The sequence below is a fragment of the Stenella coeruleoalba genome (assembly GCF_951394435.1).
Source record: "Stenella coeruleoalba genome assembly, chromosome: 6".
NCBI lineage: Eukaryota > Metazoa > Chordata > Mammalia > Artiodactyla > Delphinidae > Stenella > Stenella coeruleoalba.
The window spans coordinates 47,973,422-47,988,809 of record NC_137151.1 but is presented as its reverse complement, the minus strand read 5'-3'; positions in this window follow the sequence as shown (position 1 = coordinate 47,988,809).

Here is a 15,388-nt window from a genome sequence, read left to right as displayed (position 1 = left end):
GACCCTGAGCAAGTTAATTAACCTCTCTGTAACTCAGTGTCCTTGTTTATAAAATGAGGATGATAATAATAGCACCCACCTTCTACAGTTAGTTCGTGTACTATGCCTCAGGACAGTGCCTGAAAGACAGTAAGTACTTCATAAGTGTTCACCATGATGCTTCTGCTGCTGCTAAGACATATACCTTTTAAATGTAAAAACAATTTTATATATTGTTTATGGATGATAATAGCAAAATTACAAAATGGAAATGTCACAATAATAGTTAAGTCTGGAAAAAGGAGGGAGGAGAACGAAGTGGAGTATCTCTATCCATATCTATAATATATGTATTTATCAGTAAGAGATATCTGAAGTAAATAATGCAAAAAGGTAACATATTTAAATCTAGGTGGTAGATGTGTGTGTGGCTTTGTTATATCATTTTCTATATTTGTGTACGTTTGAAATATTTCATAAAAAATTTCAAAGAAAAGGATTGGAACGAGATGTTTCAAGATGTTAATAGCAACACATTCGGGTTTATGAATGTGAATGTTCTTTGTTTTCTTGAATAGAGTTTTCTGAATTTTCCAAATTTTCTACAATGAGAATGTATTTCTTTTATAATTAGACAAAAATAATATTTTAAAGCACAGATAAAATCCTTTTAATATTGAAGTCACCAGAGGTTTGCTTCATCTAAATTAATATTCATTTAGATTCCTCTAATCCAAACCAAATCTCTCTATATTAAAAATTGCATAACTTTGATTGTAGAGCATTTGATTTATTATACCAAAATTTATATTTACAAAACATAAATAAGCATCCTTTTCTAATTCACAAATAATTTATGAATTTTTTCACCATCTTTATTGTAATAAAATGTCATTCCCTATAAATTTCACATTCCTGATACAGTGGGGGAAAGGGTACCACGGATCTCTGGATATATTCCTTAGAAAACCCACAAAATGACACCATCACAGACCTTCTCTACTCTCCCCATTTGATGTTTCATATCTAAAAGTACATCTAATCTGAAAACAGAACTGATCTTCAGAGACCTTGTAATTTATCTTTTACCATGATTACAATTTCTAATCTAACCAGCAGCAGTTCAAACTGAACTCTGATCCAAATGATCGATAGCTGTGCACGACCCATTAGATGTGCGAATATTAAATCGTTTTTGGATAAGGGCTGTCCAAATGAAAAGCATATAATTACCATCTATTAACATATACTGAAGCAAATAACACAAAAATGCAAAATGTGTCACATACAGACTATCAGAATTCCAGTGACTATGATGCTAAGGTTAGATCTTATATTTTACATATGGATTTGTATCAAATTATGATTTATGTCTTTAACTGTTTATTATTAAAAATGCTGGCCTTAAGCCACAAAATGGGTAAATCTGTGAATAAAACACATTTAATTTCTGATTCCATTTTTTTGTGTGTGTGTCTCTGCTTTCTTACCATAAAATTTCCCTACTTACTTGTAGGAAGTAGCCACGGATAATTAAATCAGTTTGATAAGAAAATAATTCCAAATATCTAGCTTACTTTTCATGTTTTCCCTTGTAAACAAAAAGCCTATATAGTTATAGAAGCATAAAATTGTATAAAGAATAGAACTTATAGAAAAATGAGTCCGATCTCCTACCTTGAGTATCTTAGAGAACAGCAATAAAGTTCTCTAAACATCCCATGGTAGCTCCTTCCAATATTTAACAATGCAGTCTTTGGAAACTTTTCTTTATGAAAACCTAAATCCTTGGTGTCCTAAGGTAAACCTAGACAAGTAACATTTTATGGCATATTTCCCAGTCTCCCTTGCAGTTAGCTGAAGGTTTTGTGACTGTATCCAGGACAGTAGGATATAAGAAAGATGATGTAATCTACTTCCAGATTTGTCCTTCAAAATATTTCATGTGAAGATGGATGTTAGCTGAACCTATTGTGGTCATCATTTCACAATATATGTAAATCAAATCATCATGCTGTATGCCTTAAACTTATATAGTGATGTAGGTCAATTATTTTTCAATAACACTGGAAAAAAAATCTCAGGCATCTCCTCATTGCTGTGGTAAGGCTACATGTTCCAAATGCCATAGCTGTAAGAGGCAGGAGTATCACCCAGGGCCAAAAATAAATTTATAGTGAGCCTCTGCGGCTTCTGGGTTTGCTTAAGACTACATCATAGGCCAGCCTATTCACGTTCAGACACTTACTGAAGGTCTTTTCAGATTCGAGCATAATGAGACAAAACTTCCAGCATTCATTCCCATTTCCAACCCCTCCCACTACCATCCCCTGGCCCTTCTTTTCATTCAACGGTGCTGTAATTCAGGATTGGCATCCTGTCCTCGTGGTCCCTATATTTTTCTTTCTCCCCCCAGCCACTAGTCCTTCCTCCTTTGTTTCTTTGTTTTCTCCGAATCCTAAATTTTACCTCTGAAACCTCATTCTCTCTCTTGGGCCAGAAGTGTGTTGGACAAGCTGTTCTTAGCTGTCTGTGCATCTCAAGGTATGGAGGGGATAATTCCCTCTTCCTCTTCCTCTTCCCACCAGACCCTGGAGATACGATACGGAAGCCTTCTTGTGAGAAACACTATGCAACAGTCTTTAACCTGGGCAGGACCTGAAGGTCAGACAAGTTAGGTCTTCTGCTTCAGCAGATTTCAGCCTTGTTGGAAAGAGAAGTATGAAGCCCCCTTTTCTGGTCTTCTTGGGGCAGGGCTAAGACTTTACATCACTGCCTTTACTTCTCCTACAACTGCTTCACTGGTGAAGGTACTTCCAAGAAAGCCTATTCAAAATACACAGAAATCTAAATAACATCCACCTTCCAGTTCCTGTTTTAGTGCTTTAACTTCCTGAGTGATTGTTTGATGAGATTTCCCCATTGTCTTTGCATTAGGTTTCCTTTTTTTTTTTAATCTTTTTACATAGGAACCATTTCAACAGACCTGCCATGTAGAACTAGTCTTTCAAGCAAGATAGAGATCAGCCTGACCTTTCTTACATCAATTAATCAATACTGTTTCACCACAGATTTACCTTTTAACCTTGGTGTTTCCACAGTGCAATATCAAAGCATGATTTGTGAGCTTGCTCCATTTTATATATGGTTAAGAACAACCCTCTGTCTGTGTGCTTTGATAAGGTGTCAGAGCATAAGGCAGCACAAGAGGAAAAGGGGGCTTTTATTGTCTTCATCAAGAATGGCTTTGTAAATCTAAAATGGGAGCAGCAATACCAGCAAAGCCGGCTGATTGAAATTAACTACTGGCCTCTATTGGCAGATTCATGCTGCTGGAAAGGCCATTGTCAGGGAATGCTCTCAAGGGTGGAATCTTTTGATCTGCATTTCAGATAAGAATATGTGTCTGTTGCCAGTATCAATACCCCATCACTGAAGCTTATCCCCAAGAGAAACAATAAGGGTTTGCTCCACTATGTTCTGAACCTACAATTGCCACTATCCTTACTGCTTTAACCTGTTTCATAGGTGAAGAATTTAGAGAGGGCAAAGACCGTGAAGTATCTCAGAATACGATCAAGTCCTTTCACTGAATTCACTTCATGGCAGAGAACACTACTGTTGTGTCCTCTGTGAGGTCTCTGTGGACAGAAAGATTTCCCCACCAGACCACAATGTGCTTAAGCGCCTATCTCATAAAAGAACTGTAGAATCTCTTTTTGCACATCATCCATCCCTTTTGCTTTACACAGAAGAAACTGAGCCCCAGAAAATGACATGTTTTAACCCAGATTCCCCAGATATTTAGTGGTAGACTCAGACCTTAGAAACCAGCACAGTTTCTTCCCCAAATGTCAAGCTGTCACATTAGTTCTTAAAGCATTTAAATGTGTGATGATATTTGCAAACTTACCACTTCCCCGAAGCCAATAATAAAACTTCGTGTGGAGGCTGCACTTTTCCTCGGGGCTTCTCAGCAGTGCTCGGTTTTCACCTGGCCATCTAGACATACCACCTTAAATCAGAAGAAAATTCATATTACAGTCCTGCCATTTACCAGCTCTGTGATATCTGGCAAGACATTTAACCTCTCTGTGTCTTACTGATCTCTTGGACAAATAAAATATCTCACAGGGCTATCTGGAGGGTTGAAAGAATTAATACCTACTAAGCACTAAAAACAGTATCTAGCACATAACAAGCACAATATAAGTGTTGGCTCATATTATTCCTTCCATTCCTTTCTCAGATTATTCAGTGAATCTGGGGTATCACTCCACAGTTTTGTGATATTTTGTTCCTTCATAAATTCTAAGTGTTTTATAATTCTTGATTCCTTCACAGTGAATATACTGTAGAGTTCCTCTAGCTCATTTTGAACACAAACATGGGGCATTTGGAAAAGGTGCCTTTTTATATACATTGGAAAAAAAAACCCCCAAAACACCAACATCTATCATTGCACTCACATTTTGATTCTTTTTGAGTAATTCACAGACTTAAGCTATCTCATTCCCAGGAAATGGAACCAAAGGTTGCTGACTGAAATTTCACTGTGCTTTCAACCTTTGAAGTATGAGAAGCACCATGGAATGCCAAGATCAAGTACTCTGTGGTCAGTGCACAAAGTAAACGTTATTATGGATTTTATAATGTTCCCAATGGAGATGCAATCATTAAGTTTCCTTTTAATAACAGAGCAGTACTTTTCTCTTGAACCTGGTTTGACCAATCATTAAATGTGTCTGGTCAAGGAATGCGCTTGGATAATATGAGATCCCAGGCTATAATCAAACAAAGAGTTGACTCTCTTTGTTTCCTTAGATTTAGCTAAATGAAACTTCCTATTCTAAGGAAGCCTCTTTAAATGATATGTGCTTCTTAATAAATAAAGTGCTGCTGATTCAACTATAAATTAATTTTTGGTATGAAATTTGAAATTACATGATGGTTTAAATAATATGGAGGAAGGGTAAAATTAAGTGGAAAAATCATGTTTAGCAAAACATAGCTTAGACTTGCTCAGTTTCCAAATTGAGGTTAATTGTTTAAGGACCCTAAAGACATTATCTTCTTAGTGGTAGCTGGCCATTATTTTTCAGCACCTAGTAAGATGTGAGTGTGTGTGTACGTGTGTGTGTGTAAATGGTGTAACCCAACTGCACAGCATAAACAATCATTTGGCAAACTGATGTAGAGTATATGGAAAGACAATACTACTCCAGTGTCTTCTTTGTGGGGCAATATAAGAATTTTGTTTAAAACAAAGCAGTAGCTATGTATTGTTTAGTAAGTTTTCTCTTTCTTTTTTTTGAATGGGGACACACATTCATGAAGGGTCAGTCTATCAATTCTGTTCAGTATTCCCCAAAACAAAACTATCAAGCATATTTTGCATAGTTTTCCCTTTTTCCCACTGAGGCCTGAGGAGACATCGGCATTATACCCCTGGCCACTCTGGCACTGACCACAGAGGGACAAAGACTGAAGGAGACTGAAGTCCCACCTGGTCACAAAAGTCAGGTGATGTCAAGGCTTACCTTCCATAACCTTCTTTCCTCTCATTTGAGATTCTTCCTAGTGGAGGGTTTGTCATTTTCAGGAGGAGATTACTTTAGCAAATGAGCTCTAAGAACAATGAGCTTGAGGTTTAAAATAAAATTCAAGGATGTTCTTAATAAGGTTGTATACTGTTAATCCATGGTTTTCTGCCAAGTAGTGTCTCAAATGCCTCTTTAGGGATTTATTCTACTTTAGAAAGATGTCAGATATAAATATTTAAGTATATAGAGATTTTGTCTTTGACCTAATGAATTTACATTTTGTTTAGATAGTAGTCTTAGAAATGTGATTATTATAGAATGGATAGACACTGGAATGCAAAGAAAAGCAATAAAGTCACATTATTTTTTTGCCTAATGGAATTCTCAAAGATTAAAAGGCCTGATAACCATTAGTGTGGGCGTGTAAAATGGTCATTCTCATACATTGCTAGGAGGAGTATAATTTGATCCTTTCTTTAAGGGAAGGAATTTGGCAATATACATTAAGAGCCAGAGAAGGGTATAAACACCAACCCATAAGTCCCACTTCTAGGGAATTATCCTAAGGATATAATTGGCCAATAGCACAAAAATGTATATGCAAGAGTCTACAGCTTATAAAAGTAGAAAACCGGAAAAAAGAAAGTATCCAATAACAAGGATTATTTAAACAGGTACCTTTATACGATGGAATGCTATGTAGCTGATAGACATGATTACATAGACGTACATTTACCAATTTGGAAAGATAGTTCTGAATGATCATTAAGTAAAAACAGTCCATTATAAATCAAACTCTAATATGATACTGTTATAAGAGGGAAAAATAGTATATGGATAGGTATGAATTGAAGACACGCACTAAAATGTTATCTATGATTGTCTTTGGATATTGAGTATTTATTTTTTATTTATATTTCCTAACGTCTCTACAATTAGTATGTATTACTTGAGTATAAAAAAATAAAGAATGGGATATATTTTTGAAGGGAATTAATGGTGTTTGGAGATACAATGATGTCATCATATTTATTTCAACTTACTGGAATGAAAATATTGTTTCACTCCATATAATTTGCGTGTTATCATGAGGAACATTGTTTTTTTAAAGACTCTACTTGGAGAAATCAGAACTACAGAGAGAAGGAAAGGGAATGGAGAGGAGAGGAGAGAGAGAGGGGGAGGGAATGATTGAATTTAATGCAATGGTGCTTTTGCAGGCTTGAAACTGTCAGATCTAAGTTGAACTCCTGGCTATTACCCTTAGGTTTGTTTAAACTTGTAAAAACCACTTTAGTCCCTTAAGTTTCAAAATTTTAATCTGTAAATTGAGAGTCAATAATATTCACAGGACTATTATGAGGATTAAGTAAGAGGTATAAATCAAAGTGTCTTGCTCAAAAAGGGTATGTGATAAATACCTAGAGTGAGTGGGTAATATATACTGGACACAGAGTTACGTACTTTATGTACATTATTACATTTGTAATAATATGTCACAACAACCCTAACACACGGGCATTTTATCTCCATTTTGCAGATGAGGAAATAGAGTTGTAGGGAATTTAAGAAACTTGCCCAAAGCCAGAGAGCTGGAAAGAGAGATGGGGATTGGCATGAAACTGCCCAAAATGGAAGCTCCATATTAGATAGTAACAAACCAGGTCCTCAGTCCCTCCATCCATCCTCCTCTCCCTCCCCTACTCCTGCACGCCCTCTCTCCAAAAAAGAGAAAAGCAGATCACTTAAACTCAAATTTGCATCCTTAAAAAGGCTGAGTTGTTCAAATTCTTCATAAAACTCATTTCATTCTACAAGCTAGTCTTGAAAACATTCAAGTCCAGAGGAAAGATAGCTGAAAGACAATACATGCTGTTTCTTATATATTCTGTATAAACTTCCCTTTCTGAAGTTAATTTTTTATGTTTTATTTTTCATTGCAAATTTAATCTGATCCTGATACCCAAATACCTACTGTATTTCCCTACAAATATTCTCTAATACAGTCCCAAAGGATAACTTTCTGGGTTTTTTTGTGTCGTTTTCTTTTTCAACTCAGCCTGTGCTTTTTCACACTGGAATACTTTTTTTTATCTCCAATCTGTTCAAAAATAAAGCTACTTCTAGAATATAGAAATCTTAACTCCAAAATAACATGAATTAAAATAAAAGATTTGATTCAGACCCAAATATTCTGTATGTAGTCTATCATTTTTTTATTTTCATTATAAACTGTATGTAAATAAGTATATGCATAATCATGATTCAGAGCTTCAGAAGGGTTGTTATGTATCAGACAAATGGCCAAGCACAATCACAGCTAGCATGTACCATGAAATACGGCTGTGACATTACTGTGGTAGTACATTAAGATCAAAGCCATTGCATAAGACCTATAAGAATTCATCAGTCAACATGATGCTATCAAACAGTTCCCAGACCACAAGCCCCGCCATCACATGAACCATGGCAATATGCATGATCATAAAAAGGAGCAATTAAAATCCTTTTAGAACACTCTGTATTAGGTTGCTTCTGATAGCCAGGCTTCTGGAGAAATATGTTCTATTCTTCTGCTACTTTACTCACATTCTTTATGTTATCTATAAACCCCATCCTAAAGTCCCTTACAATTTCCGCATATTGAAATTATACTCATCATCTTTGCACATGGCATTTCTTTCATGGAACCTGTCCTGCTGCCTTGTGAAAGAGATTTCTTCCTCCTCTGCACCCATGTAGCAACTTATCTCTTAGGTCACTTGCACTGTACTTGCCCTATAGGACTACAATCCCTTAGAGGGAAATCTGGGGACTTCTGAAAAGTAATACCATAGCATGGACCATATACGACACAGCACATCCAGCAAGCAGTGAGGTGCTCAGTGGGTCACAAATGACCTTGTTAATAATGCAATCATCTTCATTGTACCCTTAGAAGAAGAAAGAAATCTGTACACAAATAAAGGGAAAAGCCTTCTTTACCCCCAAAGCCAGAATCTCCTGCGTGAGGAGAAAAGGCTTCTTCAATATGCTCAGAGGCCTGGTATTCAGAGTCAATCATTTCTTCCACACTAATCACTTGAGAAGGGATTACATGAGTTGAGCACGAGGGGGCCGTGAATACCCTCAGATCATACAACCTCATACAACAAAATAAGCATGAGGCAAAGAGCTCTGTAAGTACCTAGATTAAGTCTCCCAACAATTGGCAAATTACTAATAACAGGCCTTTTGTTCCTTTTGCAAGCGGTCAAAATAATGAATAATAGAGTGTTATGCCAAGTCGACTAATAGCCAGTTCACGTGAGATCATTTAAAACAGGAGAAAATGATTCTTGAAAAGGTCCCTGATGAGATTTTGCTTTTTCCTAAGAGACTCTAGATAGCATTCTGCGGCAGCATTTTAAAAACCACTTTCAAAATTGGGCACCCTCATTATCATGCATTATATTTGTACTCTCCACTTAGGTTGCTTTGAAATAGAATGACACCCAGTTGTGTTTTTTACATTAAATGCACCTTCTCTCACATTTGATCTCTCCCTTTGTGATAGTCATTTTATTTCACAGCAACCACATTTCTTTGTCTGTATTTCACTGACTGTAGTTTTCAAATTATGCAGAGACGGCCATTTTGGCTGTTACGGACAGAGAGAAACTGAAAGTTTGCCTGCCAGGTCCAGCATCACTCAGCTAGCACCAAAGTAAATCAGCACAGGGGCTTTGAGTTGGGTCATTTCCATCCAGGGCAAAAGAGACACACTGGAGAGTAAAGCCTGCTGTTGTTTTTATTTATATTCTGGCCATTGTTGTTTGTTTTTAATTGAGTGAGATTATATTGCAGACAAAAGGTTAATTTTGCCAGACCTAAAAGGAGTGAGGTCATTCTGTGAGCCCTTGGATATAATGTTACCTCTAGACAGAAAATGGTGGCGCCTAAGGGTCAACTTCAGAGGCCTAGAACTAGACAGGAAATGGTATATAAACACTGCACTCTGAGGAAACATATTTATGACTAACGCATCCAATTCATAGTAATATTGTGGGGCTATCTTGAGGTTTCAAACTCCTCAGTAACCAGCTTCATCCCGGGCCACAAAATATCCTAGGCCTATTTCATTGGCTTATGCGGAGCAAGAATTCACAGGAATGAGGGAAAAATATATATTAAAGTCCTGTGTACATTTTAATCCATTCAAATATGTTATATTAATACATTAAATATAAATATCAAATGTATTACTATAATGCTACAGTACTTTATATTAATAAATATGATAATGTCCATATATTTAGTAAACAAATATGGATGCAAATGGTTGGGATTGTGTTGATATGCAAATAATCAGAACTTATTTTATCATTTTTACCATAACTCATTCAAGAATGTGAACTACGTTGGCATTCCTCACCAACTTATGTCACCTAGTAACAAAAATCCAACAACATTTAAAAAAAACTCAAAGTAAGCAAACTAAGGTTATTAATATATGTGGACAATTCATCTACTTGCTTTAGCAGGCTCTGAGGGAGTTGCTATGTTCTGTAACATAGTACAGCAGTTCACTCATAAGTAATCAAGAAAAGTTTAAATTATCCACTTTATTTAAACACATATAAGATGTCAAAAAAGTGTATAATACAACTTATGACCAGTTCTATGAAATTATTAAAGCAAAACACAGCAAGGGACCAGTTTCACCTGGAAAACCCATTAATGTAGAAAACCTCATTCTTCAATGATGTGTCATCATACTTACGTTGTCTTACATATTTAAGATGTCAGGGGAATTCTGAAATGCTATGGGAAATAATTAGCCTAAGACATTCTTAAGGAGAAATGGGGTTTCAGGTTCTCAAATTAGGAAAGTGAAATCCTAAGAGTCCCCTTCAGGTGGATGTGAAGAGGGCATCTGAGTGTCATTCACAGGCCTCTGAACTGCTACAGTCACCCCATCTTCCCTTTGGGAGACAGGCACCTGGGAGAGCACTGAAGCATGAGCCCTCCATTCTTGGTCAGGAGTTGGGGATGGTTATCCCCCTTGTAACCAAAACAGTGCTCCCCATCAGTGCCACCCAGAGCTCCAGTCATCCATCATCACTGCAGTGGCCCTCCGGACCAGAGAAATCAGCAGGAAGAAAACCAGAGCCCTGAGAGCACGTCCTGCTTTCTCCACTAGTTATTGCCTGCGAGAAAGAGGCAATTCCAGAGTTAATTTAATTCATCCAGTTATTAGAAAATGGATCTCATGCTATTCCCAAGTGGGAAGCAGAAAAAGAGAGAAACTAACAATGATCTATTAAGTGTATACTGTACCATAATGACATTTATAATAATGGTTTTGACTATTCCCAGGGACTTTACATGGTTCTTTAAACTCATCCTCTAATTTAATCTTTAAAATAACCTTCCAAGGTAGGTATTATTGTGTCTACCTGACATAGAAGAAAACTCAAAGAGGTTAAACATTTTTGCCAAGGATCACAAAGCTAGTAAGCTGAAAAATTAGGATTCAAATCAGCTCCATCTGACTGCAAAAGTCAGTAATGGTGAGATTACTCAGTCAGTGGAGACGTGGAGATGTGGATCTCTAGTTTCCGGATCTCTGTGTTGCTCTCTTTCTTTAACACTTCAGTACCAGCACACTAGCTCCAGTTTCTACATAGCAGGCCTAGTAGTCCGAGAATACCAGAATGGGAAGAACTCCCAAAGAGAAACAAGGGTTCTTAGGCTTCGAGGGAGCCACGGTCCCCGTGGAGAATCTGATGAGTATTACGGTCTCTCGCCTCAGAAAGACACGTGCACCTCAATTCTTGTTATTCACTGGAGTTACGTTCTATACAGTCACCAGGAACACTGAATTAGCGAATACTAAACCATCACTAGGGGGAACGCAGGGTTAGGTTCCTGTGAGCGTCTGGACACAACATTTTCATCAACCAATCAATACATAACTTTGTTTTATGTGTGTTTCTGTTTAAAGACACCTTATTTAATATATACTGTTGATTCATTAACATTGAACCCACAGTCAGAGCACCATAACTCATGCCAGAATGAAGCTTATCTGGCACATATATTTTCTCCATAAGGCACAGCACAGCCTTCTTGCTCTTGGAAACACGAGACAACACTTTAGCAGTATGCTTGGGGGTCATTTCAAACAGGAAAATCACCCATAGAAAGCACAAAATTATGAAAAACACGGCACCAAACAGACTATGAAAAAGGCACGTTTACAGTCTGAGCACTGAAACAGGAAGGTAAGGGTTGCCTTGATGGACCTCAGCTGGGAGTGTATGTTGGGCAACTTCAAATTTCTGCTGCTCTGTGCATGTCTGCTAACGACTACAGAAGCACTATGAGTATTGATTTGGAGGTTACAAAAAATTTTATTAAGTAGGCAAATTTTCATATACAGAATCCATGAATAATGAGGATTGACTGTGTGCATGTAGGATTTCATATAATTCCACAGGATATATGGACTGCACCAAGTACACACATCATCTTTTTATAAATGCCTGATCTAGAACAACTCACTGTACACATTGGTCCCTGAATATGGGGAGAACACTTTAGCATGAAAACAAGGTATAGTTTTGGATAATAAAGAAAATGTCAACAAGATTCCATGAATACACATTAGTAAAATTGATTTGAAAGAATAAAATGAGCAAATAAATTAAACTTTATTCATATGAAAGTTCAGGGAATGTATGATGTTCGCTTGTTACTGTATTAACTTTAAAATCACAAGCATTATCTTCTGTTAAAATCTGCTCAATGCTTTAAAGGATACTTTTGTACTCTAAGAAAATGTCTACAAATAATCCCCAGGTGTAACACTCTTACTTAGAAAAACTGAACTAGGTTGTGATTAATAGTTGATTTTGGTGAGATGAGCAAGCAGAAGCAACTAAATGTCTCTAATCTTGGTCTCCCAAACAATGCATTATTATACCAGTCAGCGGCACTCTCAATCCAAACAAGCCACTGTAAGTTCCAGAAACCTGACCATGAGCATATACTGACAAAGGATCATGGAGAATACAAAGACGAAAGCACTAACCCCAGGGGTCTCCAATCTCCTCAGATATAGGAATAGAGTAAGAGTGCTAACATAGGTAAAACAATTAATTTGTCTTGGAACATATTTCTCTTTTTCTGCCCCATTCCTCTTCTCTCCAGTGAAATGTTCAAATGTACACACACACACTCACACACTCATGCACACTACTCATACAGCACTGGGAAGCTCTCTGTCACCAATTTTACCTTCTGAAATCCTATGTATCCTTGAGTCCTAGCTTCTTCAGTAAACCTCTTCTATCCCTTAGCAATGCATGATTTCTCCCTACTCTGACCATTTCAGTCTCTCCCTTATTGACCTTATTTTGTAAATATTTTTGTGCTTACCTTAAACAAACCAAATACAGAATGGCAAGACCAAGGACAGTGGGCAAATGCCTCATGCATCTTGATATATCCAACAGGCCTGATATATCTCATTGCTATATCTTAATTGCTAGCAAAATGCCAACCACGGACAAGGTAATAAATATCTTCTGGATGAATGAAGGGACGAATAAACAAGAATGAGTCGACTCATAACCACCATAGTATGGTTATTTAGAAGGCATAAACATGGCCAATTATAAAGACCAGAAGTTCCAGTCTGGTATAATTTGGCTGCATTTACAGCATCCTAGACTTATGTTTATAATCAAATTTCAATTGATGTGAACCTGAATTCATTCATTCAACATGCATTCAGTCAATGTGTGCCGAGCACCTGGTCTGGGCAAGGCTCTGTGCTAGGAGTCAGGATACAGCAATGAACAAAACAGGTATCAGGGCCCCTGCTTCATTAAAATGTGGAGATGAACATAAAAACAGGCATCAACCAGTGAGTGTCAATGAATTCAAAGCCATGTTCTCTGGACTATTCAAGAAAACTTGGTTAAAATATCCAGGAAATAACTATCATGAAATAAAGTTATTTCAGGCTGGCTTTCCCTCAAGGCTTATCTGTAAGACACTGTAATATAGTACATGTCGGAAGGGGAGTGAGAACACTCCACCTGAGAAATCTGTGCCATTCTTTCAGCCCGAACACTGTTTATCTTGAAAATGTACTGCTCCTGGCCTTGCTCCAAGGCAAGCAACCCAATGATTCATTGAGGTTTTACTCTTTGGGGATCAGTTTTAAGCTGCAACGGCAAACAGGCTGTCCCAATAAAAACATGCTTTAAGGAAAGAAAATCCCATATTTTTCTCCTAAAAGACAGAAGTCTCATAAATTTTGGAGTTAAGAAATTCCTCTACTCAAGTGGCACAGCCTAGATTTCTAATAAACATGATGTCTGAGATGGAAAATGCCGACCTGCTCTTCAAAACTAAAAAATAATCCTAAATCTAGATTTGAATTTAAGCTTAAAACATAATTTTGGAGTGAACAGAGAAAGAGGGCATTAATATTCCCATATTAAAGGAAACTGAGATAAATCAGGACAAATGATGATTCCAGCTTCACTATTCTTCCTTCAGTGAGAATTTTCACAACCTTCTCTGTCCTTATGCCCTTTCCATGCAAACTGAATTGATTGCTTAAGCTATAGGGTGAGACTCAAATGAATGGGCTGCCATAATGTCAGCTTCAAAAAATTAACTAATTGGATGGACTGAATCTTTTTATAGCAAGATAAAACAGATAAAACATCAGATACAGCTTCTTACAGTAAAGAGAGAAAAAAAAGAGAGAGAGAGAGAAACAGTATTACCTATCATTCTAAACCAAAGAACCAGTCCAAACAATTCCATTTTATGGCAAAATGTTATGCCCTTCTAAAAAATAATAATAAAATAAACAAAATCCTATTAGATGTGGGACACAGTATAATAATTTTTTTAAAAAGTTTGATTCCAGGCTTCCCTGGTGGTGCAGTGGTTAAGAATCTGCCTGCTAATGCAGGGGACACGGGTTCGAGCCCTGGTTTGGGAAGATCCCACATGCCACGGAGCAACTAAGCCCGTGCACCACAACTACTGAGCCTGCGCTCTAGAGCCTGCGAGCCACAACTACTGAGCCCACGCACCACAACTACTGAAGCCCACATGCCTAGAGCCCGTGCTCCACAACAAGAGAAGCCACCGCAATGAGAAGCCTGTGCACGACAATGAAGAGTAGCCCCCACTCGCTGCAACTAGAGAAAGCTCGCACGCAGCAACAAAGACCCAATGCAGGAAAAAATAAATAAAATAAAAAATGAATTTATAAAAATAATAAAAATAAAAATTTGATTCCCTTATACAACATAAAAATATTTTTCCTCAACTATATGAATTACAATATTTTAAGATTAAATTCCTTGGCATCATTTACATTCTAAAACTGAATAAAAAATAGACAAAATTAAAATTTGCTGATTATTTGCTGTTGTAAAATATAACCTATTTACATATTAAAGATCAATATCCCTACCTTTAATCACTTGAATTATAAATCTGTAAATATATTTAGTTCAGACAGTTCTTTAGGGAAAAATATCTATTTTTAGATAATACATATTGATAATACATATTCTGCTTACATGGTTAGCATGTATAAAACTATCATAACTATATACATGTTATGTAGTTATGAGAAATATTAGGGAAGATCAAGTAATGTGACTAAGAAAAGAGTAAGATATAGGTATCACTGGCAACTTTCAAGAACTCAAAATATTACTACACATAAAGCAATGAATCCCAAGGTCAAACATAAAACATCCTAGGGGGTCTCAACTTATCTCAAATGCTGTCCTAATATTCTCCAACCAAGATTAATGTATTTAACTTAAAGAAAAATAAAAAAGCCA